Source organism: Pseudorca crassidens, chromosome 5 (genome assembly GCF_039906515.1).
Source record: "Pseudorca crassidens isolate mPseCra1 chromosome 5, mPseCra1.hap1, whole genome shotgun sequence".
NCBI lineage: Eukaryota > Metazoa > Chordata > Mammalia > Artiodactyla > Delphinidae > Pseudorca > Pseudorca crassidens.
The window spans coordinates 57,285,959-57,312,037 of record NC_090300.1 but is presented as its reverse complement, the minus strand read 5'-3'; the positions used below and the strand labels follow the sequence as shown (position 1 = coordinate 57,312,037).

The following is a 26,079-nucleotide window of genomic DNA, read 5'->3' as shown; positions in this document are numbered from 1 at the left end:
TTATCTGTAGTGAGGTGGATGGACCTAGAGTCTGTCATGCAGAGTGAAGTAAGTCAGAAAGAGAAAAACAAATACTGTATGCTAACACATATATGGAATCTAAAAAATATAATTTTTTTTTTTTTTTTTTTTTTTTTTTGCAGTACGCGGGCCTCTCACTGTTGCGGTCTCTCCCGTTGCGGAGCACAGGCTCCGGACGCGCAGGCTCAGCGCCCATGGCTCACGGGCCTAGCCGCTCCGTGGCATGTGGAATCTTTCTGGACCAGGGCACGAACCCGTGTCCCCTGCATCGGCAGGCGGACTCTCAACCACTGCGCCACGAGGGAAGCCCTAAATATGGTTTTGAAGAACCTAGTGGCAGGACAGGAATAAAGACGCAGACATAGAGAATGTACTTGAGGACATGGGGAGGGGGTAGGGTAAGCTGGGACGAAGTGAGAGAGTGGCATGGACATATATACACTACCAGATGTAAACTAGATAGCTAGTGGGAAGCAGCCACATAGCACAGAGAGATCAGCTCCGTGCTTTGTGACCACCTAGAGGGGTGTGATAAGGAGGGAGATGCAAGAGGGAGGAGACATGGGGATATATGTATACATATAGCTGATTCACTTTGTTATAAAGCAGAAACTAACACACCATTGTAAAGCAATTATACTCCAATAAAGATGTTAAAAAATAAAAGATATTTTACATCCTCTTATATACATGGTAAAGAAAATACATTGATGTCTTTAGTTTTGTTTCCTTAGTCCCTACTATGTAGTAGGTATCCTACAAGTATGTGCCTTTGGGGATGAAGGTAAATGATCTACGCTAACAGAACAATGATTAGACTCATAATTGAGCCAAATCTCTGTTATGTGGAACTGCATGACATTTGATTTGCAAAAGTTGTTCCATCTGACTTTACAGGAAGATACACTGATGATGTATCATTTTAATTTCTCTCCTGAGCACTCACTGGAAAACAGTAGCAAATGACAAGGTTGTTTATTTGTTACAGTAGTGCTCCTCCAAAATCAAATGAACAAAGGTAATCTTAATTTCATGAATCAATTTTCTTAATAAATACCTACATAATTAACTGAGGAATTCCCTTTGGAAAAGCCAACTGAGAAATGATTTCAATATAAGGAAATAGAAAGAGAAAAAACACAATTCTGAACTAATATCAAACTTTCTCACTACTATCAAATATGATGTAAGAACTTTCATAAGTATACATACAAATATATATTAAAAATCATTTAAGGGCTTCCCTGGTGGCGCAGTGGTTGGGAGACCGCCTGCCGATGCAGGGGACGTGGGTTCGTGCCCCGGTCCGGGAGGATCCCACATGCCGCGGAGCGGCTGGGCCCGTGAGCCATGGCCGCTGGGCCTGCACGTCCGGAGCCTGTGCTCCGCAACGGGAGAGGCTGCAACAGTGAGAGGCCCGCGTACCGCAAAAAAAAAAAAAAAAAAAAAAAAAAAAAATCATTTAAGTATATATAATGTGCAAGTAATGTCAGATTTGATTCTGTTATTTGTGCTCATACTCTGGCCAAATTTAATGGCAACAAACAAAATTATATTTTTAATACACTTGGTATATTTGTATGACAAATAAATATTATATTATGACAGCATTAATTTCTTTTTCCATCTCTGTACTTTAAATATAATTCCACTTGAATTAATTAAATAACACTATTTAATAAATATTTTTAAAAGACTTGGAAATCTAGGTTCCAACACTTGAAATATTTACCACCAGACATCTATTAGTCTTTAAGAAATTTTCTTTGCCTTTTTTGGTCACAGTTTTCTCATCTGTAAAATAAACAGTTTGAACTAGATGAGTTCTGAAACTCTTTTTCTGTTATAAAAATTATACTCTTAAAAAATATGACTACACTGATAAATTATGAAATAATTGGAAGTAAAAATAAAATAATTATATGAAGTGTTATGACTACTGTGTGCTGTAGATAAATCAAGAGGAGATTAAGGAACTGAAAACATTCAAATGAGTTTTGTGAACTTCCATTGACTTTTCTAATCTTTAGATTCCTCCTTACTAAAATGGAGATGATAGTAAAAATCTTAATTTTTTTTTTTCCCCAGTAAGTAGCAAGAGTGGGTATTCCCTTGGGTGGCTATGTTTTAGTCACAATTTCAAGGAATTCGGTTGACGTAATGAATTCATTGTGTTTAAAATTACCTAAGTGTTCAATTAGCTAATTGTACAGGTAATAAACATTGCCTTATGTTTTTCATATACTGTCTATGTGAACCTGGCAGGTAAGTATAACAATTGCTCGTTCCCATTTACAAATTTAAGTAAAGCCTATGAAATTAATCCTTATTATCCTTAACTTGCCTATTATAAACCTTACTAGACCTAGCCTGGAATTATTTTCAATATTTGAGTCACTTAAAGTCAAGGATCCTATCTCTATTTGCTTTTAATTTTTGTATACCAGTAACAAATAACCAGGTCTTTAAGATGTAACTTCATTAAAACACATGCACTCCTTTGCAGCTGGGACAAATGGAAAAAGTCATCACCTCCAGAAGTGAATAATTCCCTGAACTGCCAATTTGGATAGAAAGGCCATAATCAGGCAGCCCAAGAAATGGGGGGAATATTCACAAAGGAACATTTCAGCAAGTCACTTCTTCATTTTAGTGTTGTTTTAAATTTTAGTGGATGGTATATAGCCCTTTTTAATTGAGTAACAGACATACAGCACCTGGTCCTTATGTTGTAAGATACTTAAAAAGTAGGGGAAGTAACAATAAAATTCAATGCATCATGAGATTAGTAAAAGCTGAGTTCAACAAAAACTAGCCTAAAAGCATCTTATATATTGTCTTTAATAGTATCCCAATGTTACAGCAATATTGAAAGTCACATTCAAACTAGAACTTAAAATTACCACTTCTGTGTCATGCTAACTGAACCTGGAAAACAAAAGAAAAACAAAAGAAACAAAACACAACTCTGGAGAAAATCCCTCTCACAGTATGGCCTGCTTAGCTCTTCATACTGAGCTAGGTCAAGGTCTTGCATTATATGAGAAATGGATGGTCACAAATACACCTCGATAATGAGGGGGGAGCAGCTAACAGTCCATCTCTTCCCTCTAGATAGTATATGCCTTTAATTAGAAACCATGTACTTTCTTAGCATCCACGATCATTTCCTAGCTGTGCTTATAAAGAACTTCCACGCTCTCTTCATAACAGAGACAATTCCAGCCATCTGTCTCTTTGAACAGATTTTGATGATCCAGGGGGTAATTAAGTCTTGGTGGCCATTAGTGAGTTTCAATTTTATTTCATATAGGAAACACGACATTCAGTATAAAGGAGAAAACTATATGGAATTTTGTGATGATGTCTACACAACTTCTAATAAAATAAGGTCTTTATGCTTTTTTGCTATATTTCATACTGGTATTTCTGCTCTAGAAATCTTTTCCTTGATGTGCGTAATATATCTTGCTTTTCTAGAGTTTAATTATAGTGACACACACAAAAAAACAAACACAAAAAGGACTCAAAATACCCCCCAAAATGAAGATACTTCATGGTCCTAACTATAAACCTTGTTTTTCTGCACCCTTATATTTCGTTTTTTTTTTTTAAATACCCATTCTTTTTTAAAAAAAATTAATTAATTAGGGCTTCCCTGGTGGCGCAGTGGTTGAGAGTCCGCCTGCCGATGCAGGGGACGCGGGTTCGTGCCCCGGTCCGGGAAGATCCCACGTGCCGCGAAGCGGCTAGGCCCGTGAGCCATGGCCGCTGAGCCTGCGCATCCGGAGCCTGTGCTCCGCAACGGGAGAGGCCACAACAGTGAGGGGCCTGCGTACCGCCAAAAAAAAAAAAAAAATAAATAATAATTAATCAATTTGTTGGCTGTGCTGTGTCCTCATTGCTGTGTGCAGACTTTCTCTAGTTGCGGCGAGCGGGGGTTACTCTTCGTGGCGGTGAGCAGGCTTCTCATTGCGGAGGCTTCTCTTCTTGTGGAGTACGGGCTCTAGGCACGCAGGCTTCAGGAGTTGTGGCTCACGGGCTCTAGAGCGCAGGCTCAGTAGTTGTGGCGCATGGGTTTAGCTGCTGCACAGCATGTGGGATCTTCCCAGACCAGGGATCATACTTGTGTCCCCTGCATTGGCAGGCAGATTCTTAACCACTGCGCCACCAGGGAAGTCTCCTCCCTTATCTTTCTGACTTGCAAGAATAATATAATAATAATAATACAAGGATAGACCAACAGTACAAGGCATATTGCATCACTTTGGCTGTTTATGTTGCAAGTTGGTTGGACCAAATGCTGGTTGTTGAATTTCTTCTCCCCTTGCCCATTACACAAATTGAAAGTCCATGGGATCTCTGGAAGCGTTTAGTGGCATCTGAAAACCCTTAAAATTCTGGGCATACTTTTGTTTGTCTGGAGAAAAAGGCTATATTTTTCATTAAAATTTCAAACAAGATTCAAAACTCCTGTCTTGGGATTTTTTTTTCAGAGTATTATATTGTAACTAACATCTCAGACTGCACAGACAGCCCTTCCCAACTCAGGTATTGAATTAATGAGATACTTAGGACTGTTGTCATTTTCTGTTCTGGGAGAGGGGAAAAGGGCAGCAGAGATGAGGAAAGAACCTGCATCAAACCTAAAATAACAACAAGGGCTACTACTTGGAAGGTTTGGGTTTTCCTTTTGATTCAACCTCTGAGAAGCTCTCTGAATTTGGACACATCAACTGTCCCCTCTTGGCCTCAGGTCCCTTACCTCTAAACAGAGTGTGCTGGGCTATATCAGCGATGTTCAAAGCATGTTCTGTGAAAAATCCTGGGGGTTCTGGAAAAGTATTTGAGTGACTCTCCAAAGATGAAAGACTAGTGCAAAAAAAGTTCAGTTAGCTTCACACATCTCCTAAAGGGAAAGGTAGAGATGGTAGATACCAGATGAGTGTATGTGTATACACTTGCTTTCTGAAGACAACAACTTTAAGTTAATTCCTTTGGATTTCCATGTCATCCCTTTCTTGAGATGTTGAAACTCTTCAAACTTCTAAAATATTTTATATTTATAATTTTATTAATATTTTATATTTAGATCTATATTTTATATCTTATATTTATTAGTTTACAATTCTGTTTCCTCTGCTGGATTGTAAGTAACTCAGGAGAGGCATTATTTCTTGCTCATATCTAGAACCTAGAAAGTGGTGGATATATGGAAGGAGAAAGATAAGCAAACATCATTAAATAATGTATGCAACAGGATGGAAGATGGGTTAAACGTCATGAGACAGATAAGAGACAAGCAGCACTATCGGAATTATCATGCAATAATAGTCCATGCGGTGGGATAGACAGTTGGGGTTAAATTCGAGAGATATTTAAGAAGTTGAATGCTAATGACTTGGTGGCCAACTTGGTAAGAGATGTAGGAGAGTCCAAAATAACTTTTGGATTTCTGTATTAGGGTCTCATAAACCAGGAGAGAAAATACAGAAGGAAGAGCAATTTGGAAGTAGTGATGATTTGTTACATTATGGTCATGTTACTGGGAGCGCCAAGTCACGCAGCCCTTTTGTGTCTCTGGGTATACTTTGTGATTTGAAATGCAAAATGCATTTATTTCTGTGGAAAGAAGTCAACAAAGTTTGAAAAACATTTCTTGGAAAAGTACACATGAGATATTCAGTTGTCAACAAAGTACTTGTTCTGGATCTAGGACACATATTTAGAAGTCAGCAAAAGACATCTGGCTGCACACACTGATTTGAGAGTTACCAGCGGGCAGGTTGGTTAAAGGCAGGTGAGTGGGTGAGATTAGGAAAAGGCAAAATGAGAAGGAAGAAACCCTGTAGAATAACAATATTAAGGGACTGACAGAGGAAAAGGAAACAGGGAAAGAAAGTGAAAGTGAAGGAAGAAGACCAAGCTTGTTAGGAACTTAATCGCATGTGATACTTTGGTTTAGTGCCAAAAAAGATTTGAACCTTCCCTTTATCATCAAGGACCAAAAAAGGCATTCACCAGATTAACAATAAATATAAAAAGCAGAAGCGCACACTGATTTGGCACAAAGGGAGAATAAAGCGCATATTTAGTTAGGAAGGCAAGGGTAGATGTGGGAGATTCTGGGGGTGGGAACAATGTGAAGTTGTCAGCTCTCCTCTGATCCATGTGAGAACCCTGTGAGGAGAAGGTAAAATATTCTCAGTAATATATGGAAGAAATATAAAACCCCCGAGGAGTCGAGATTGGCTACTCCCCTCTCTGGTGGCACAAACCATGTAAGAATCCCAGCAAATAAGTTCCATGAAACATGAGAATTGATTTTGAAAATGTGAAAAAATGATTAGTGGTACATTTTAAAAAGTAAAGTATGACCTTAGAATAGTAAAAGGCTAAGGGGAAAAGTGATATTTTCAAATAAACACTTCCATTTGTATCAATTCAACAACTCTGTATGGTACAATAGATACAAACGGCAACTGGGATTGTCTAATCAACACCTGGGAAGAAATGGAAGAAAGAAGTGGATCCGTGGTGTGCATAAGGGAGATTACATTTACATGTGTCTTGTGAACATGAAAAATGGAAGAGAATTGCAAACTCAGAGAAAAGAAAACTTTGCTTGTCCAAACAGGAATCTTATTTGGCCATATATATTGACTGCGCTGAATCTAATGAGTTCTTGTGCCAATGCAAAGTGGACCCCAAACCTAACCTAGGAACCTTTTATGCAAAAATATGATTAAGTGAGACAGCACCATGTTGATTGTGAAATAATAAGTTATTTACTTTGCAAGCCACATACTACGTCGGTTTACTATATGAAATAATGTGTGCACAGATTGGGGCAGGGAGAAGGCTCTGATTTATCAGTTTTCTAAACTTTGAATCAGATTAGCGTTTGCCTACCAAGTTTCTATACACAGCAGAAGAATGTACTCTTAAGCCTAGAAGTCTTTTGTTAGTTGAAGTGCTTGCAAAGTAAAATACAAGAAGGAATTCACAATCTGCATGAGTTTTTCAGAAAAGAAAATGTTTATGTATGTCTGTGTTAAGTACTGCTGCTCCAGGAAACTGGTTTTAAATAAACTTCAAGGACTGTTCATGACACCAAGAAGTTGAGTGACTTGTCCAAGGTCATTTGGTAAATCTGTGTCATTGTTATAATTGGAACACAAGACCACCACCCATTTGGAGTCTTTGCTGTAGTCACTGTCTCTTGATGCCTCTGACTTTATGAGGATAATGCTATAGAAAAATGACTCCTGTAAATTCTGTTGTCAGTCAGTAGGAGCTGGCAAAGCACCCGTGCTGATGGCTTTCTTGATTAGAATGCAGTGCAAACAGGCCCACACTCTGGCTTGTAAAACAAGCTAAAGTGTCGCCTGCTTCCTTACCTCATCATTTCTAGAATGGTACTTATCTTTCAAGCCACAAAACAGTACTGATGCCAAGGTCATAAAAAGTATTATATGGTTCTCTCTGCCATCTTTTCAAGGTGGGCTGGCAAAGCAGAGGACCACAGACAGAAAAATGGAGTAATAAAGTTTAAATAGTAGGCAATAATATTAATCTGCTGTGCTGCAGATTAAGAGATGGAACCAACTCCCTGCAGTTCTAATTGGACTTTCCTGTGTTTCCTACAACCCTTAGGGCTTTACCCTGATAAGTCCTATTTTTGCTTGCCATTTATTCCCCATGAATGACTCGCTGTAATGGATTTATGTGTAAAAACACACAAGTGCTTGTACTGCCATAGAATTATTTTGTGGTTTTCTTTGCAGATTGCTGGCAAGTTACTTTCTAAAAATCAAGTAATTAATACACTGAATTGCTGGACTGATTGCTGCCTAAATATTTCATATGCATAATAAGATATAAGACTATAACTCAGGTACTGGGAAAGCACAATCATGTGTAAAGTGATGCCCTAGAAAACCGTATTATGATAAGACTAGGAAAATAGATCCATACATCATATGGACAATGTCTGAGGTAATCAACTGTAAAATGAAAGAGGAATAAAGCTTTAGGTACACATATGTCAGGTATATTTCTCAAATCCGTGAGATCATTCTCACATGGTCAATTCGCTATTATTTTTGGAATAACGCTATCTTCCTCTTAATTTGTCTTCAAGTGTGTGTGTGTAGGCAAAGAGTACTTTTGTCAGGATATTCTGCACTTAAGGATCAAATCACTGCTTGGTTATGATTCCACTAACAACCATGTTTGCTCCAGTTATAAAACATTAATTATATATATTCCTAGGTCTAGATCAGAGGTGGAGAGTGTGTGAAATAGGGTCCCAACAGGTGCATCTCTGCAGGAGATCGCCATACAAATTTACAACCAAATTTTTGATTAACTGGGCCTGCTCAATTTGTCTGATATTATCATACAACTAACGATGCTTCTAGTTTTCTTCAGTATGTTTTTAATTTTGATTTAGTCTGGTACCACCCCTGAAACTGCCAACCTCTGATGATTTGCCCACCAGATCTCCCCGAAAATTCCCACACTCAGCTGGGTGCCCAAATTTTCTGCTTCACACTCTCAGGGCAAAGTCTCTGCTCTTCATCTTGTGGTGTCTTGTCCTTCAGATTTTGTGGACACCTTAATCCTGATTGCCAATGAGTTCTGCATCATCTCTCTGCCTGGTTCCTTCCTGCTACAGTATCCATGATATTTCTAACTTCTTCCTTCCACTGTCTTCCTGATGGTTTCTACCTGATACCTGGTGGCTGCTTTTCCCCACGAATGCTGACATCTGGAAAACTGAACTGCAGTGAGCAATCCTGCTTATTTTCTGATGGGATGTCTTGTTTTTATGCTGTTGCACTTGAACCAAACATTCTCTGACTCTCCTGGTCTTTGCTTCCAACTCTGACTAGTGATTTCTAACCATCCACATCAACAGACATTTACAGAGCATCTGTCATGTGCCAGGGTATTGGACTAATGGTGATGCAAGGGTGAACGGACAGCAGCCCTGTTTTCCAGGAGCTGATGATTTGTCCAGGATAGATCTGTTTTGTTGTACTCCTACTATGTACCACGTGGTTTACACTTAAATCTCACAGCTGTGGTTTTCTAGGCTTGGCAGGCTTGGTAAGATCTGAGATGTTTGCTAAAACGTCAGAGATCTGGGCTGCCTTCCAAATTTATTGAATCAGAAGCTTCAGGGGTGGGGTCTAGGAATCTGCCTAAGAAAGCAACCACTATGATTATGTGATTATGGAGCAGATGATCTGAGGACCCTATCTTGAGAAGTACTTTCAGAACAAGTCTATGGAGTAGGTTTATTAATCCCCTGTTTACAGATAGAGACACCGAGAAGTGGAAAGTTATGTAACTTTCCCAACTGAAGAGTGGAAGAGGCAGGGTCAAAACCTAGTCTATCTGGTTTTAAAATCCTTGGCATTTCCACTCTACTCCTTCACAAAGCCTCTTACCTGTCTCTTCCATGGGTCCTGGTTTCCATTTCAGAGTGGTCTCCCGAACAATCTGTGTGATTATGGCACTAGCTGGCACTATTAACAGCTGCAATCGTTTATTTTATGTGTCCGTTTGACTGGGTCATGGGGTGCCCAGACATTTGGCCAAACATTATTCTATATGTGTTGTTTAACAATACTTTCTGGATGAGATTAACATTCGAATCAGTAGACTGAGTAAAGCACATTCCCCTCCCTAATGTGGGTGGACCTTGTCCAATCAACTGAAGACTTGAATGGAACAAAAAAACTGAGAAAGAAGGCCCGACTGTTGAGCTGGGATGTTGGTCTTTTCTGGTCTTTGGACTTTGGACTGAAACACTGGTTCTTTTGGGTCTTGTGCCTGATGGCTTTTGGACTGGAACTACTGTCAGCTTTCCTGGGTCTCCAGCACACAGATTGCAAATCTTGGGACTTCTCAGCCTCCATAATTGCATGAACCAATACTATATATATACTGTGTGTGTGTGTGTGTGTGTGTGTGTGTGTGTGTGTGTATTCTTTTATTGGCTCTGTTCCTCTGTGGAACTCTGACTAATACAAATGCATTAGAAAATAGGGAACCACCTTTTGGGTATCTTGACAAGTTACCTGCAGTAAAGTTGGGTATCTCGTACTTATTTGAAAGAGGGAAGACTGAGTATGAACAAATATGGCAGAAAATCATCTAGGTCAGAATGAGTCACCAGCTGAACATAAACCAGAATTGTTCTGTCAGAACTAGAGCATCATCTCAACCTCGATAAATGGCAACAACAGCCAGAGGCGATCCTCCCACTTTAGGGAACTGATGAAATGCTTCCAAACAACAGAAAAAGGGCTACTGTCATCTGGATCCCTGCACAGAGTGGGAAACTTAGAGAATGTCAAGAACCAAGAAACTACAATTACAGTGAATTCTGTGGGGGAAAATAAAGCTTGGGAAATGTTGGTGACCTATCTGATCAAAGGCTTAATGATCAATGCCTCAATTACATTGTTCTGATATACTTCTCTTCAGGGTGGTCTTATTTTTGAAGGGACACATTGGCTTCCATCCAAGAGTTTTCCAAAGATGAGAATGCCTTTTTTGAAGGAGGTCTACAACATGGACCTTGGCTGCAATACTACATGAGGTGAAGTTCTCAAGGACATAAGTGCTGTTTATTGAAAAAGCAACTCTCTGTGCCGAGGGGCAAAGAAAAAGTGTATTTGTGCTAGGAAATATTTTGGTTAAACTAAGAAAAATTTATAAGACTCAGTGAAGTAAAGCAGCATCGTACTTAAACCATTTCTGAAAACCTCCTTACTATTCCTTAATCTCCCTCAATGAAAAATGATGCAGCAATTATGGAAAAAAGCACAAAAAACAAAAAACCCATATTGGGAGCATTTTTATTATCTGTCTTAAATCCTCCCTACTGCAACTTTACCTTATTACTCTCAGGAAGGTAAGGGGTGGTCAAAGAATGGTATTAGTCATAGTTTACTTGGTAAGAGATATTCCCCTGGTGGCAGGTTCTATTACCATGAATATTCTCATTTTAGCCTTGCTTGATTATTTAAAGGGAACTTAAGTGGTATGGATTCAACTTGTCTAAAGCATTAATTTTTCCCATGAAAAATATAGTATAAGCCATAAAAGTACTGTGAGAGGGCCAAAGACAATTTTCTGAGGAAATTATTCATTGACTTAATTGACTTTAAATTGCAAAACTCTGCTTCTAAAGTTCATTTATCTTCTGGCACAGGCAAACTTATGAAGTAGGTAAAGTCTTCCTCACCACCCTCACTCTTTTTGCTGGCATAGTCTTTGGGTGCCCCCCCCCGCCCCCTCTGATGCCTGATATGTTTCTGTGGTCTTCTGGTTGACCAAGGATTTTTCATCATTGCATCTTACTTGGGGTTGCCATAGTGGCTTCATTCCGTTCTCCTTCATATTTCCTCCCTGCCCTCTCACCCTCCCCCTTCACTTCATACAAACTTTTCAGCCCTCTTTACCATTCTTCCAGGGTTCTTGCTTCCTGCTGGGGTAAGGTCTAACTAATCTGATAAACAACTTTATGTGTTAATGGAAACTGCTATGGATTGAATTGTGTCCCCCCAAAAGATATGTTGAAGTTCTAACCCTCATTACCTCAGAATATGACCTTATTTAGAAACACGTATAATTAGTTACAGGTGTAATTAGTGAACATGAGGTCTTCCCTTGCCTTTTCCAATGTCTGGTAGCCTTAGGTATTCCTCAGCTTGTGGCAGCATACTCCAATCTCTGCCTCTGACATCTCATGGTGTTTTCTTTTCATGTGTCTTCTTCTTATAGGACCCCAGTCATATTGAACTTATGGCCCACCCTAATAGAGTGTGACCTCCTATTAACTAATTACACCTTGTTAATACCTGATTTCAGAGTCCTAACCTCCAGAACTGTGAGAGAATAAATTTCTGTTACTTAAACAACCACAGTGGAATACTACTCAGACATGAAAAAGAATGAAAATTTGCCATTCGCAGCAACATGGATGGACCTGGAGGGCATTATGCTAAGTGAAATAAGTCAGACAGAGAAAGATGAATACTGTATGATATCATATATGTGGAATCTAAGAAATACAACAAACTAGTGAATATAACAGAAAAGAAGCAGACTCACAGATATAGAGAAGAACCTAGTGCTTACCAGTGTGGGGAAGGCACAAACTATTGGGTATAAGACAGGCTCAAGGATGTATTGTACAACACAAGGAATATAGCCAATATTTTGTAATAACTGTAAATGGAAAGTAACCTTTAAATATTGTACAGAAAATTTAAAAATTAAAAACAAATAGAGCACTTAAAACAGTAAAAAAAACAACCAAGTTTGTGGTACTTTGTTGTGGCAGGCCTAGAACACCAATACAGAGCCTAATTTGTTAAAATGTTATTTCTGAATAACTTGCATATGTCTATTACAATAAGGCCTTCAGTAGACATAGCAGAAGCAATCCTACTAATGATGTGACTCAGGTACCTGACAGGTCAAGGGGAAAGGTATTTTGAGATGGAAAGGGATGTGTGGCATCCATCAACCATACATGACAGATCCTGGTGTCAGGGTTCTCTGAGCTTACCCAATCTCACAATCTGACATCTAAACTATCCTAAATATTGCTCTTCCTAAATACTGCAAATACAGAGGGGAACATGGCCAGGGATGTAGTTATCATTGGTTGAGAGCCTAAAGAATCAGGCGCTCTTGTAGATTCTTGGTCTTCTCCTGCAATTTTGCTCCTCAGATAGCCTTCTCCATTTTAGGAAGGGGCACTTCCCTCTACCCATTTGTTCAAGGCCAACATAACTGACAGATGGAGGAAGAGAAATATTTGTTCCCCTTGAATTCTCAGCACCTTGCATAGTGCATGGTACAGAGCATGTGTTCAAAACCTGTTTGAAAGAATGAATGAGATAATGATCAGTCTGGAAAACTTGAGCTGACTTATCCTCCTGATAGGGGTCACCTGTCACCTGTACTGGGGGAGCCCTATGTCTCTCTGTTTAACTCTCTCACTGGTTCCATGAAGCCTTTTTAAAAATCTTAGAATGCAAACCCATTTGCTGATGACAGGATGTATAGAGGGAGGTATAAGGAGTCAATGGGAAGAGTCCAGATACTGGCCTCAGCCTGGACAGGGCACAATTTAACAGGAATTATTAATGAACACCACACTGCAATTGAAAGTGAATTGGAAATCCAGTAAAATTGGATTTCTAATCTCTGTACCGCCAAAACTTCACCCGTGGGGTGTTCATGAATCTCCTCTGGGTCACAGTTTTCTCTTCTGAATATTAAGGAGATTTGAATATTTAAGAGGAAAGCATAAAACCATTTGGTTCTGTGGGGTAAAGGGGTCTGCAAGAGTGAAAGGAATGGAGGGAGGAAGGTTGTCATGCTGGGAAGCTGGAGTAGAAAAGATAAAAACACCATTTTATTTGGAGCCAGTGATGAGTGTAGAAATAGTTTTCTTTTACTGTCCTCAAGTATATTCACTGGCAACGCACTGCCCTTCTGTTAGATTTCCATGGTTTTCTGCGACCTATATTTGCTGTAATGTTTTACTGACTCCTTCATTTGAATTAGCTGCTTTTTGTACATGCCTCCAAATGCCATTATGAAGCACTGAAGCTCGAGACCATCTATCACAGTTACAAGGCATATAAAAGATGACAATCGTCAGTCACATACCTTCACTCTTCCTGAAACAAAATTTTCTCAGTACAAAATAAATACTTTCCCTCCTGCTAGCTTAGCTAAAATGTATACTCCTAAAATGCAAATAGTTCTCAGATTTTTATATGAAGGAAAGTATTCAGTGTGTTGGTTCAATCCTAGGCAGGAGATATAATTTTAAATAGTGTTTTTATTTTGAGGCTTATGCACAGGCTTCTGGAAGTATCACATTTCTATTAGTGGGACAGCAAGTGGCACTCATATGCTTAAAAATTTCTCCAAAATGTTTTTAGTTTCTGTCTTGAGCATTCCAGAAGCCTATATAATAATAGTTAAATCCAACCATAATTTGTTTCTTAGGCCAAGAAAGAAATATTATAAAAATAGGAAAATATAAATTTTATAATTTGTATTTTATTATAAATAAATGTTATAAAATCACTGGATTTTTGAACTGGAAGAAACCCAAGATATGTTCACTGTTAAGTCAGATGACGATTTGAGGTTCAAAGTTTAGGTCATTAACCAGGGAAAACTCCTAATTAATAATAGCTCGACCTGAAATTCTGAAGTCTTGACTTTGATTAGAGCTCCCTGTCAATTCCATCAGATTCCAGCAGTTTAAATAAATAATTAAACATGGCAAAAACTACTCATTGCCACCGAATATTAATTTTTCCCTTCTTTTTCTGATTTTATTTGGGGCATCCATGCATCCAATCAAAACACTGCATTTCCCAGTACATTTCAGACAATAACATCTAAGTGTAAGGATTTGGTGCAATTTCTAAGAAGCTGCCATCTTGGATTGTAAAATGACTTTAAGAAGGAACTCAGGCTAGGACTATAGAATCCTGGGTTGCTGATAACCATAGATCTACCCTACTGATCATCTGTGAACTTCTTTTACTTGAGAAACAAATGATCACCTTTTTATGAGCCACTATATTTTGGGTTTTCTATAATATTACATATAGTCAAGACTAATCTAACTGCTCACTAGCTTATTCTATACTTAAAAAATAAAAACAAAAAAAAAACAAAACAAAACAACTGAAAGCTTTCTAAAAACTCTCAGTAACTGAATGTTTAGGAATCTGCCATCTTGGGTAACCAAAAGGGGTACCAAAGGGTCTTGTGAGTATGGCTCCATTCTTAAAGATATAAGCATTATCTCAAAAGATAACACTACAATATATGCCCATAAATGTGTTAAGTACTTATTAACACTTTTAATAGGGACCATTGTTGTTGCATGGCAAAAAAGACTAAGTTCACTAATAATTGTCTGTTTCTATAAGCTAGTTTCACAGAAATTTACTAAGCATTTCAGAATAGCTAATATAAATTCAGGTAAATAACTGCATAATTTAGAAACTCAATATAACATGTGTTTATCTTAAACATATATGAGAGTCCTATTTTTAACTTTTGAAAAATTATACTTTAACACAAAAATTAACTACGTCTGTGGGCAACTATTTTATCAGAATTTTATTAACATTAAAAATTGTCTACAACTCAAATGGTGCATACTCCAAAAGGTAAACCATAGGGATTTTGAAAGAGGGAGAGTTATCAATTTTTTTTTTCACATTGCTTCTTGGAGGATGAATAATGCACCCCCCCCACTCCCCAATTTTCATAGTCTATTCCGCACAATGTGCGAATCTGCTACACAGTGGGAGGTTGCAGATGGAATTAAGATGGCTAAATTGCTAGCCTTAAAATTAGGACATTATCTTAGATTAGGCAGGGTGGTCCGGTGTAATCACAAGGGTCCTTAAATGTGGAAGAGTGAGGCAGAAGAGAAGGTCAGAGTGATGAGATGTGAGAAGGACTTGACCAGCTGTTGCTGCCTTGAAGTTGGAGGAAGGGAACATGGTTGGCTTCTACAAACCAAAAAAGGCAAGGAGATGGATTCCTCAACTAGATTCTCCAGAAGGGAATGCCGTCCTGCTGACACTTTAATTTTAGCCCGGGGAGACTTGTGTCAGACTTCTGACGTACACAGTTGTCAGATAATAACTTTGTGCTGTTTTAATCCACTATATTTGAGGTAATTTGTTATAGCAGGTATGGAAAACAAACTTCTCTGCATTTAAAAATGCCATTTGTAATAAAGCTAATAGGGGAATACAGTTTAGAGCCTCAAGTTCTTAAGCTGGGGGTTGGTAAGGAGAGGGAAAGCAGTACAAAGACTTTGAGCTTAGCCTCAGTTTTGCCAATTATCAGCCAAGAGACTAAGAATCTCATTTCCTTTGAGCCTTAAGCTCTTTCCAGCTTCTAAATTCTATGACATTTCAGGGTCTCAGAAAATTTAGTCATCGGGGAAAATAGGCAATGATTCCCCCTCTCTCCGACCTTTGCTAACATCAGTCACCTCACTAATCCTGCCTACAGTTCTCTTTGAAGGGCACATTATTTTTCCAGAAATATTTGTTGTACATCTACTGTGTACCAGGCACTCCTCAAGGTGTTGGAGATACAACAGTGGGCAAGATAGACAAGGCCCTTAGTCTCATAGATCTTTTATTACAGTGGAGAAGAGAGAAATACACAGGGAACAAATATGAAAATCAATGTAAGTTCAGATAGTGGTAAGTAAAATGAAGAACATCAAACAAGGGGATGTGACATAAAAATTGGTGTTAATGTGTAAGAAAGAGGTCAGGGAATATAGGCGATGTGACTTTTATGGAAATAACATATGAGCTCAGAAGGAAATGTTAAGGGGAAGCCTGCCTGTCGTGTGACAATCTGAGGGAAGAGCATTCCAGGAAGAGGCAACAGGAAGTCCCTAAGATAGGGATGACCTCAGTGGGTCTAGAAAGAGAGATAATGCCAGGGTGCCCAAGGCATAGCGATCTGGGTGAGCAGAGGAGGAGATGAAGGGTAGAAAGGTAGACAGGGTAGCCAGTAGGGACGTACCAGTGTGGTGAACATCATCCTTCTCCAGAGTGACAACATGCCTACTCAAATCAACACGTATCCCATCTGATCCAACCACTTCATTAAACATTTACCTGCAGGAATGTGTCTACCCCTGTGTGATGGAGAGATCCACTAGGGTAAATACTATATTAATGGTGACAAGAACTAAGTAACAACAAACTTTGTGATGTTCTTCCATACTCTGATTTGAAGAATGTATAATGCAAAGGGCTAAAGATTGCAATACGAAAGAAACAGAGTAATGGTACGGTCAAAGGGAAGGATGAAGGAAGAATTTAACAAATCATCAAAACAAAAGTAGCAGCACCTCAGTTAAAAACATAGAATTACTACCTACCTATACCACTAGGGTAAGACACACATTGCTCCCTGCCGCAAATGTACTAAAGACCTTCACAAACACAGACGAAGAAAGAAAAATGAGTATTCAGTACTTTTGCGGCTGTTGGTGATTTCCTTTGGGTCTTTGCTGATTGAATTGAGGTTCTAGGCACTGTGCTTATTTTCTTAACTCTTGAGATTGATGAATTATCATTCTCTTTTTACTCTGTAATGGCATTATCTAGTAATAATGGTACACCTTTGATGGCAAAATATAGACAGGCGGTCAGATTTATAAATGCAAGTTACCTAAGGCCAGCTATGTGCCAGCAATACTACAGAGGATTGGGGAACTTTCAGTGAGGACTTAGACTATATCTGATCCCAGTCTTAGCTCTTTGAAGTAGATCTGATCAGATTTAAATTAGGTGTTTGAAATGGGGGTCATGTCAGCTACAGTAATGGTGAATCATCTGCCTTGGCCTACCATTTATTTCCTCCTCTTGTCTGAATAAACTCACTGTTAAGCTGTGGTAGCAAACTGGATCACCCTCACCCTGCTCTTTGCTTCGTAGATTTAGTACAAACTTTGCTAAGACAAAGTTTGACTTGATTGAATTCAACTGCGTCTTCAACAGACTATCCTCTGTTTGAAATGAGGATAAAAAGTCAGACTGCTGCTTTCCTTTGGGTGGTCAGGCAGGAAGCACAGAATTGGAAATGAATGATATTTTCATGATCTGGAAATAATGGTGAGCGGATGCCTTTTTTATATCATTCATTCATGTTCCCCAAAGGCATTCTTAAGAAGTCTCTGTTAAAATAAATTGATTTGCCTTTTGCGAAAGCTTTGTTTTATAACGTGTCAAGGGGTTTGAAAAATATAGGCAGTATTCAAAGAAAGCAAAGCAAACACATGTGGTGCTTGCATTATTTACCAATTAGAATTTGGCAAGCACTTCTAGTTTGCATATATTTGTATTAAGAGAAATTCATTTATACATCATTAACAAGAATATTAATTCAACTTTTACTGAAGGTCTAGAATGTGTAAATTTCTATGCTTGGCACCATGAGGGGTTCAGAGAGGAAAAAGAGATTATAGTTTGGCGAGGCAGCAAGACACACAAAGAATTAATAGTTATAAAAAGTACAAGCAAATGTCTGTGGGGACAGTTATTTCTGTCTTACTTGGAAAATAGGATAAGAAAATAATCCTGGAGTACAAAATGTCCTTATAGTAAAAATGTCTCATAATCTGTGGTACCTATGTACAGGAGCCTTATACATTTGGATTATAAATAAAGTCCATTCAGTTCACACACTTAGCTTGGCAAGACAATATGAATCAATTTCTTTGTAATTAAAAAGTACTCATTTCATTTCTAATTGAGCTAAGAACAGTACTGCATGCATTCTGTCTGTATCCTTGTACTGGTGCATTTGTTGGACAGATAAGCATTGAGTGCCTACTACATGCCAGGTCCTGTGCCTGAGGCTAAGAATCTTTTGGGGTCTCATCCTATGTAGGATCTGGGCATTGCCATTATATTGAATAGAATAAAAGGTTACATTGGCCAAGTATGTTGTCTTTGTTCATAATGACCATGTTTTTTTTGGTAAATCTTTCCCTCTTCATCACAGATGAGCTGTACAAAACACTGTAGAGTCCTCATGGAACCCCTACAAGTCTAAATGCCAACCTACTAGGCCTGAGCACCCAGATCGTGTTTATTTACTGTTCTTTTCACTCTTTTCAGACCTACTTAGTTCTCCAGAGGTATAAATCCTCAAAACATAAGCACCATTCATTTTTCAAATCTCATCGGGCTGGAAGAAGAGGAAAGAGAAAAAAGAAGTTTTAATATCCTTTCACTTTTCCCACAGAAGGCTAAATCGGCAGCTCCTGGGGCTGGGCAGGGTTATTTTACCCATTGTGAGTCTTTGATGTGTGTAACTCTGAAAGCAGTCCAGAGTCTAGGGAAAGGGAGGATAAGGCAAATATGCAGGAAAGCATACTTCACACTCCCAACAAGAAATATGGAATAATCTAGGAGGCTCATGCCAATCGAGTATCAAGTTTTTTCCAGTCCTGTACTAGGTCTTGCTGGGTAAATAAAGGCACATCTCTGCCTTCTAAAGCCTATTAGTTTCACAAGAATAGGAACATCTGGTGCTGCCTGGGTTCTAATGCTCTTTTCCCTTTTCCACACAGGTCTTCAGAATGCTACTTAAGAAGGGAAGCCCAGCAAGTAGTTCTCAGTAGAGATCTTAGCCTGCATTATCTCACCAGGAGATGAAAAGAAGGTCTGGGAAACTCCAGGAGGCAAGTTCTCTAGAGCACTGACAGGTGTCCAAAGCAGTTCAGAATGAAGAGCAGTGAGAGGATGAGTCTAGAACATAAGGCACTCCTTCCTTGTCTGGGAGTAGGGGACCTCAGTAGAGAGCAGTGATGAGAGGTATTGAGCAAATAAGGGGTTTGAGCGGAAGCCTGTGAGTCAAGGGAAGTGGTGTGAGGTAAAAGAAGGGCTCTCTCCGGAAAGATGGAAGGGTGTTGTAGCTAAAATGCAATTCATAATTTTGTCAAGGATTGGCCCTGCTTCCGTGGTGCCTGATATTGCCTCCTCGATCTGGACCTGCCTCCTTGACCTTGGTGGCTGACAGCTGATGTGAGCCTGGAGAACACCATCTGAGTTCACTCCTCCCACCGCAGACACAGAGGAGACCAAAGGAAGAAAGGAACATGATGCCTCCTCAAGGCCTTTGGAGCATCTGCTCAGGAGATGACTTGGGATTATTCTGAGAATGCATGCTGCATTTTCTTGATTTGAAATCAAATCATGTGTTCTTACTTTTGGTTTGAAACAAATATGGTCAACATAGCTAAAGAGTTCTGGTAGACTCATTTGGACTTTAACAGTTGAGGTGTTTGCCCAGTTGCTCCATTTGTTATTCTAGGTTCTAGACTAATCAAATTAACCATATGACTTCCATATTTACTTCACTATGTTGATTAAAATATTTAATAAAAATAATCACAGCCACTGGCTATTGAGCACTGGATATCAGGCATTATATTGAAGCACTTTACATGTAGTTATCTCAGTAACCTTCACAAGAGCCTTGTAAGGTTGAACTTACTGAATAAAAGCCCTGACAAACAGTCTTTAAAACAGAGTCCTTCTCTACAATATTTTGTGGAAGCATATTAAAATTAAAAGAGCACACATTTACTAATCAGAATTTAAGTGCTACCGTATTTCTTATTTAAAAATATATACAATATATAGTCATCTGTCTCAATATTTTCTTTTTAAATGCAAAATCATAGAAATTAGAAAGAGGGATATACTTTCAGGTGGTTTAATTATTTTACTGTTGTAAAACTTAACTTCCAAATGCCTATGCTAATACAACTTAAAAAGAAATACAAAAGAACTGCACATATATAGGTACTATGACTGCAAAAACATATAAAACTCCTGAAGAGTTGAAAACTTTAAAAATGGCTGCTATAATAGAAAAGAATGAAATAAAATAATGCCATTTGCAGCTACATGGATGGACCTAGAGATGATCATATTAAGCGTAGTAAGTCAGACAGAGAAAGGCAAATACCATAGGATATCACCTATATGTGGAATCTAAAATATGACACAACTGAACTTATCTACAAAACAGAAACAGACTCACAGACATAGAGAACAGACTTGTGGTTGCCAAGGTCGGTGGGGGGAAAGATGGACTGGGAGTTTGGGATTAGCAGATGCAAACTATTATATATAGAATAGATGAACAAGGTCCTACTATATAGCACAGGGAACTATATTGAATATCCTGTGATAAACCATAAGGGAAGAGAAAAAAATGGCAGCTGTAATATAAGCATTAAAATATTTTCAGTAACAAAAATACAGTTACTTTGATGTTTCAATGTTAACTAAAGTTAAAATGTTCATTTATTATTATGTTTGGACAGTTGTACAGACTAATTATAAAAGAAGTGTTGAAGTAATTGTGAACAATGGAATTCTAAACATCTCCATTTTCTTTTTGAAAATTGTAATGATATAATATTTAGCTTTAACCTCAGGCTAATTGTATTCTGAAAAGGGAATATGACAGAATCAATGTTAAGATTTTCAAGGGCTTTGATTTCAATATCTTAGTTTTCTTAAGAGGGAAATTCAGTGGATTCCTAAGGGTAAACTTACCACAAATATATTTTCATGTCACTTGAGATATCTGTTGAACATATAAAAATGGTTTTTTATTTTGAATCATATTGAAATTAATAAAAGTGCCACAATAATTTGCTAACTATTTGTGTTAAGCACAATTAAATAATTTCTGGATCAAGAGGCTTTGAGGCCATATGATCACGTGACTACTTTTCTAAGTTCCATTTCTGCCAACTCATTGCCGGTAATCACGTTTAAATCCTTCTTTAATAAACCCCTGCAGACTAAGATATGCTATCTGGAGGTGTGTAATCCAGAAGGATTTACAGGTGGCATCTAAAAAAAAAAAAACCTGTCTGAAGTTTAGTTAATATGCATTTTAATATTTTGCCTGCCTAGAAATTCAAAAGTTGGAAAGTTGTGGTAGATGATATACTAAACTGTCTTAGACATAAAAGAGTATCCGTGTTAACAACAAAGTCTTCATCTGTGAAGCTTTTCTAGGGTGTTAGTCATAGAAACACCATAATCTTCTATAATTTACCATGCTCAGATACAAATCCAACTAATCAGATTACATTTTTTGCTTCCTCATGAGCTTATACTGTCTCAGAACTTTCACCCCAAGGTTTATTGTTTAGGAAAGAAAAAACCCTATATTTAGTGGAGAAAATACCAACAGAATCTGACACACTCCACTGAAACCACAAGGACTTCAGTTACCACTCATGAATGAGTTTATCTTATGAACTAATCCAGTGACTGATCAGCTGAAATGTCCAATAAAGACTTCTTTACATCAGTGGAAGCACAATTAATCCATGCTTTTGCTTAATTAAATTTTAAGTTAAAAATTTTTTTTAACATGCAGAGACTACTCCGCCCTCTGGGAACACATATAGGGTGTTGTAGAATCTTAAAATATATTCTGATTCATTGTCCTTAAAGAACAACAAAACTACTCTGGCATTAGAAGTTATTAAAGACTTGAGCTAATGATATGCTAATTTTATGAAGTTTTTAAAAAACAAAACAAAACCCCCCACTACTGTAAAAAAAATTAGAGATTTAGAGAAATAAACCATATTTAATTAATGATTATCATCTGATTTAATTTTACTTATGGAGATATAAGTCTGTTTTCTCTTACGTTTAATAGAAAAGTATAAAACCTGTTTTGGGCATGAGTTCCTTTCCTTAAAAATCTTAATATTATTGCTTCAAGAAAAATATCTGTACAGTCATTATAATTTTAAAATAGAAGTTCTGTATTATCTGAATCAAATTATGATATTACCCAGAAAATCTGTTTTGTGTCTATGTTGCTATGGAGATTTTTTTTTTAAATAAAGAATGATTTGATTAAGTCTCTGATAATAACAGAATAGCCACGGCTTTATCACTCGAATCTAGAAATTCTGTAGAAGTAGACCTAATAAAAAAACCTGCCTCTTTCAAGACCTTGCTTCATGAGAAATTCCACAACTCCTAGTCTATATTCATGTCAGACAGCATCCTATGTTGATGATGCTGGAGGAGAGGGGATGGAAGGGTGTTCTCTGGTCTTTCATCCAGTTTCTTCATATATCTGGGTACCCTGGATGAATCGGAGCTATATCTGCCTTCTGAAGCTGAAACAGCATGGTTGATGATGGGATAACAGTGCCCTGGGCAAGGGAAGAAAGCCCTAAGACAAAACACCACAGGAAACATCCACCTTGAGCTGTCCCAGAACAAATGTGCAACCAACTAATCTGCCAGGTGAATGCTTACATCCTCCTGTCACTCTCTGCCCACCCCAGGACCCTCCAACAAGAATTCTAAACGTCTCTCAATGAAGGAAATCCTCAGTAGCAATTGGAATAGTAACCTTTGCCAGACTGCACAGGGGCAGAATACTACTTCTCTCGTCTAGGTCACTGCAGCATCAGGGAATTTCTGCTAGGGGGGATGTGAGATGGTGGGTACCCATGCCAAGAACTCTAATAATCATAGGAGAAGAGATCTTAAGTGTGTGTTTCAGTAAGCAAGCCCTTCATACAGACATATCTGTTCAGTGACACATTCAAATCTGTCTGCAAAAAATTGTAAAGGAAGTGCTTTCTCTTTTATAAGAAAAAAAATCCAGAAGTTCTAACAAAAAAATAAGGGCAATTTACCTGACTGATATGTATCAATACTCACTGAGGGCTAAAATCCTGCCCTCCGCCACTCCTGTGCAACTCACTGACTTTGGTGACGGCCGGCCAGATATTTAGTCTCAAATAACAGCTTTTTTAGATGAGTCACACTCAGGTTCTCCTCTACTTCTTCCCCACAGTAACATCAGAATATTTCATCTGCATCTCTGTTGCCATGGAAAAAGGAACATTCTGAAAAGCAGGCAGGATTATGAGTTGAAGGCAAAGCCTAATAAGTAGGGGACAGAAAGAACTCAGGTTGAAAACATATACATACCACAGCTAATATTACAGAAAAATGGCAACTTGAATAACAAGGAAAAAAGAACAGAATTCCATTGAATCTTCGACCTTTTAGATAAAATACTTTGAGTTTCAAAACTATTTTTCAGGTGTTTTTTTTTTTTTTTTGTCTTTTACTTTTTGGGTTTTTTTTTTTTAATAGTAGAAAAGCATCCTCATGCTTAGGAATAAAGTAGGCTCACTATTTTCACCACCTGGCACATGGCTGGCAGATACAAGGCCATTGTGCAGCAAACAGCAGATAATTGGATTCCATCTACACAGTGAACCTGCTAGATCATCAGCAGTCTTTTCAGTTGGAAATAGACGTGACTAAGAGATGCCGGGAACCAGCCTCTGTATTTAGCTTAGTGGAGCAAGAAGGTTTGTGTGGGACCCAGGTCATTTTATCCCAAATTCCTCAGGTACCATGGGTATTGTGCATACAAGACACGTGTCAAGGGGGAGAGATAAGAAAAAAGAGAGACATCAAGAGATAGGATGTGTCAAGATAGTAAGACGAGAAAAAAGAAGTGGATTGAGAGTGTAAGAAGCAAAAGGAAGAAACAGAAATGGGAAAAGAAAGATGCATAAGAGAAAAAGAAGGTATGATCAAAGAATAATGAGCAGAGAGAGGAAATGAATGGGAAGAAATATGAATGAAAAAGAGAACACAAAGGGGAAGAAAATCTGCCTTCAACAAGAAACTTCACCTAAAAGGTCTGGGAAAATTAGGTAAAGGGGAACCACGGAAAGAAGTAAGTTCAGTGCATGTTAACATTGTCATGGACTCATTATCTTGTCCATTTAATGAGGTTTCTATTCCTCACACCCTAAGCATGTAACCCAGCAAGACACTATGGCATCTTCCTGGGACCGACCCCTGCCCCCATGTCCTCTGCCTGCCTCTTGTTTGTAGAAAAACTATAGTGTCCCAGGCCTCCCCTGAGTCAAAAAAGCCTGGCTCAGAATGAATGACTGAAAGGATGTGAATATGTAGTGACACAAGGAACAGTCAGGCCAGCAGAACTTGTAACAATATCTGATGCACATTTCCTGAGTTGTTTTACAGATACCAAAACCCCTACACAATGGAAGACATTAACTACTTGATGATCATGAACTCATAGCCCTCAGACCTACTGGAGCCTGAGGATTGATAATGTTAACCGCTGTGACACCACCCTATTACCGCACCTTCAACCTATCAGAGAATTTTTCACCAGCTGATCACAAACCCAGTGACTCCCCTCCCTACCTGGCCTTTAAAAGTGCTTTCCTGAAACCTATCAGAGAGTTTGGGTTTTTTGAGCATTAGCTGTCCTGGACTCCTTGTCTGGTGTCTTACAATGAATGCTGCACTTTCCTTCACCGCAACCCGGTGTCAGTAGATTGGCCTTACTGCAAGCAGGTGAGTGGAACCAAGTTTGGTTCAGTAACAGGCACAAACTTTAGTTGAGAGTGGACGGCAATCCTGGTGGGAGATATTTATGTGTGACAAATCTCTTTCAAGGTTGCCCTCACCTTTTACATTTAAGCTCTGAGAAGAACTTGAGGATTTTCTGACATCTTGATCCCTACTTCTTGTTAGACCTCATTCATCCAAACTTACAATCCCTGGATCTCCAGGCTGCAATTTAACCCAACTGTCCACAGGGTGAGAAAGCTGTCAGTGACCCAGCATTGCTGAGGGGAGGTGATGCCATGCAGTAAGGAGAAGAGTAAAGAGGTGAGAGACCTGGAATCAGTCTCAGCAGAGCCACTAAGGAAGAGAGACCTTAGCAGGGGTGAGAACAAACAAACCAGTTTCTACCTTCGGGATCTAAGCATTTACAGATTCTGAGGATACTACTTCTCTAGATGAGCTAAAAAGGTTATCAGCACTTTGGACCCCCACGCTATTGAAATATTTCTTCTGATAGCTAAGGAGAATAACTAGTGAGAGGAGGGCTAACTGGTCTTTTTAAGGTCGAGCAAGATAAAGTTGCCCACTTTAATGGCTGAGAGGGAGGCTGGAGTGAGATTTTAGTCCCAGATAAAAGCCCATAGAAGAGGAAAGGGTTGTTAATATTATTACCTTGTGACCTTTATTAGTTGAAATTAATCTTTCCTCAACATTCATAGCACTGTCTCTGAAATCTTATTCTACTGAAGTATTTACCACTTTCTGCTATGTGTACCAATTCGCACCTCATCGCGTCCGATAGACTGTAGGGAGGTTCAATGCTGAATCTGTGTCTGATTAATCTTAATGCCTTCCACAGCACCTAGATAGAGCCTGTGCACAGTAAGCACTCACCTTACATTTGGTGTATAAATGACAGAAGCAGTAGAGGAGGTCTGTTTCTGGGCCAGGATATGAAGACTTAAGCTCTGTGCTGATTTTGAGACAATTGAATTCAGAACACAGAATTCAAGCCTTAGAAGTTGAGTGGCCAGTGTCTGAGTTA

The 26,079-nt window shown here is 38.6% G+C and overlaps 1 protein-coding gene across 8 annotated transcripts in view; it reads right to left on the bottom strand.

The window, feature by feature from the left end:
* The window catches only part of NLGN1 (neuroligin 1), an 889,492-nt gene that overhangs the window by 52,959 nt on the left and 810,454 nt on the right, over positions 1 to 26,079 (bottom strand). The window lies entirely within an intron of this gene.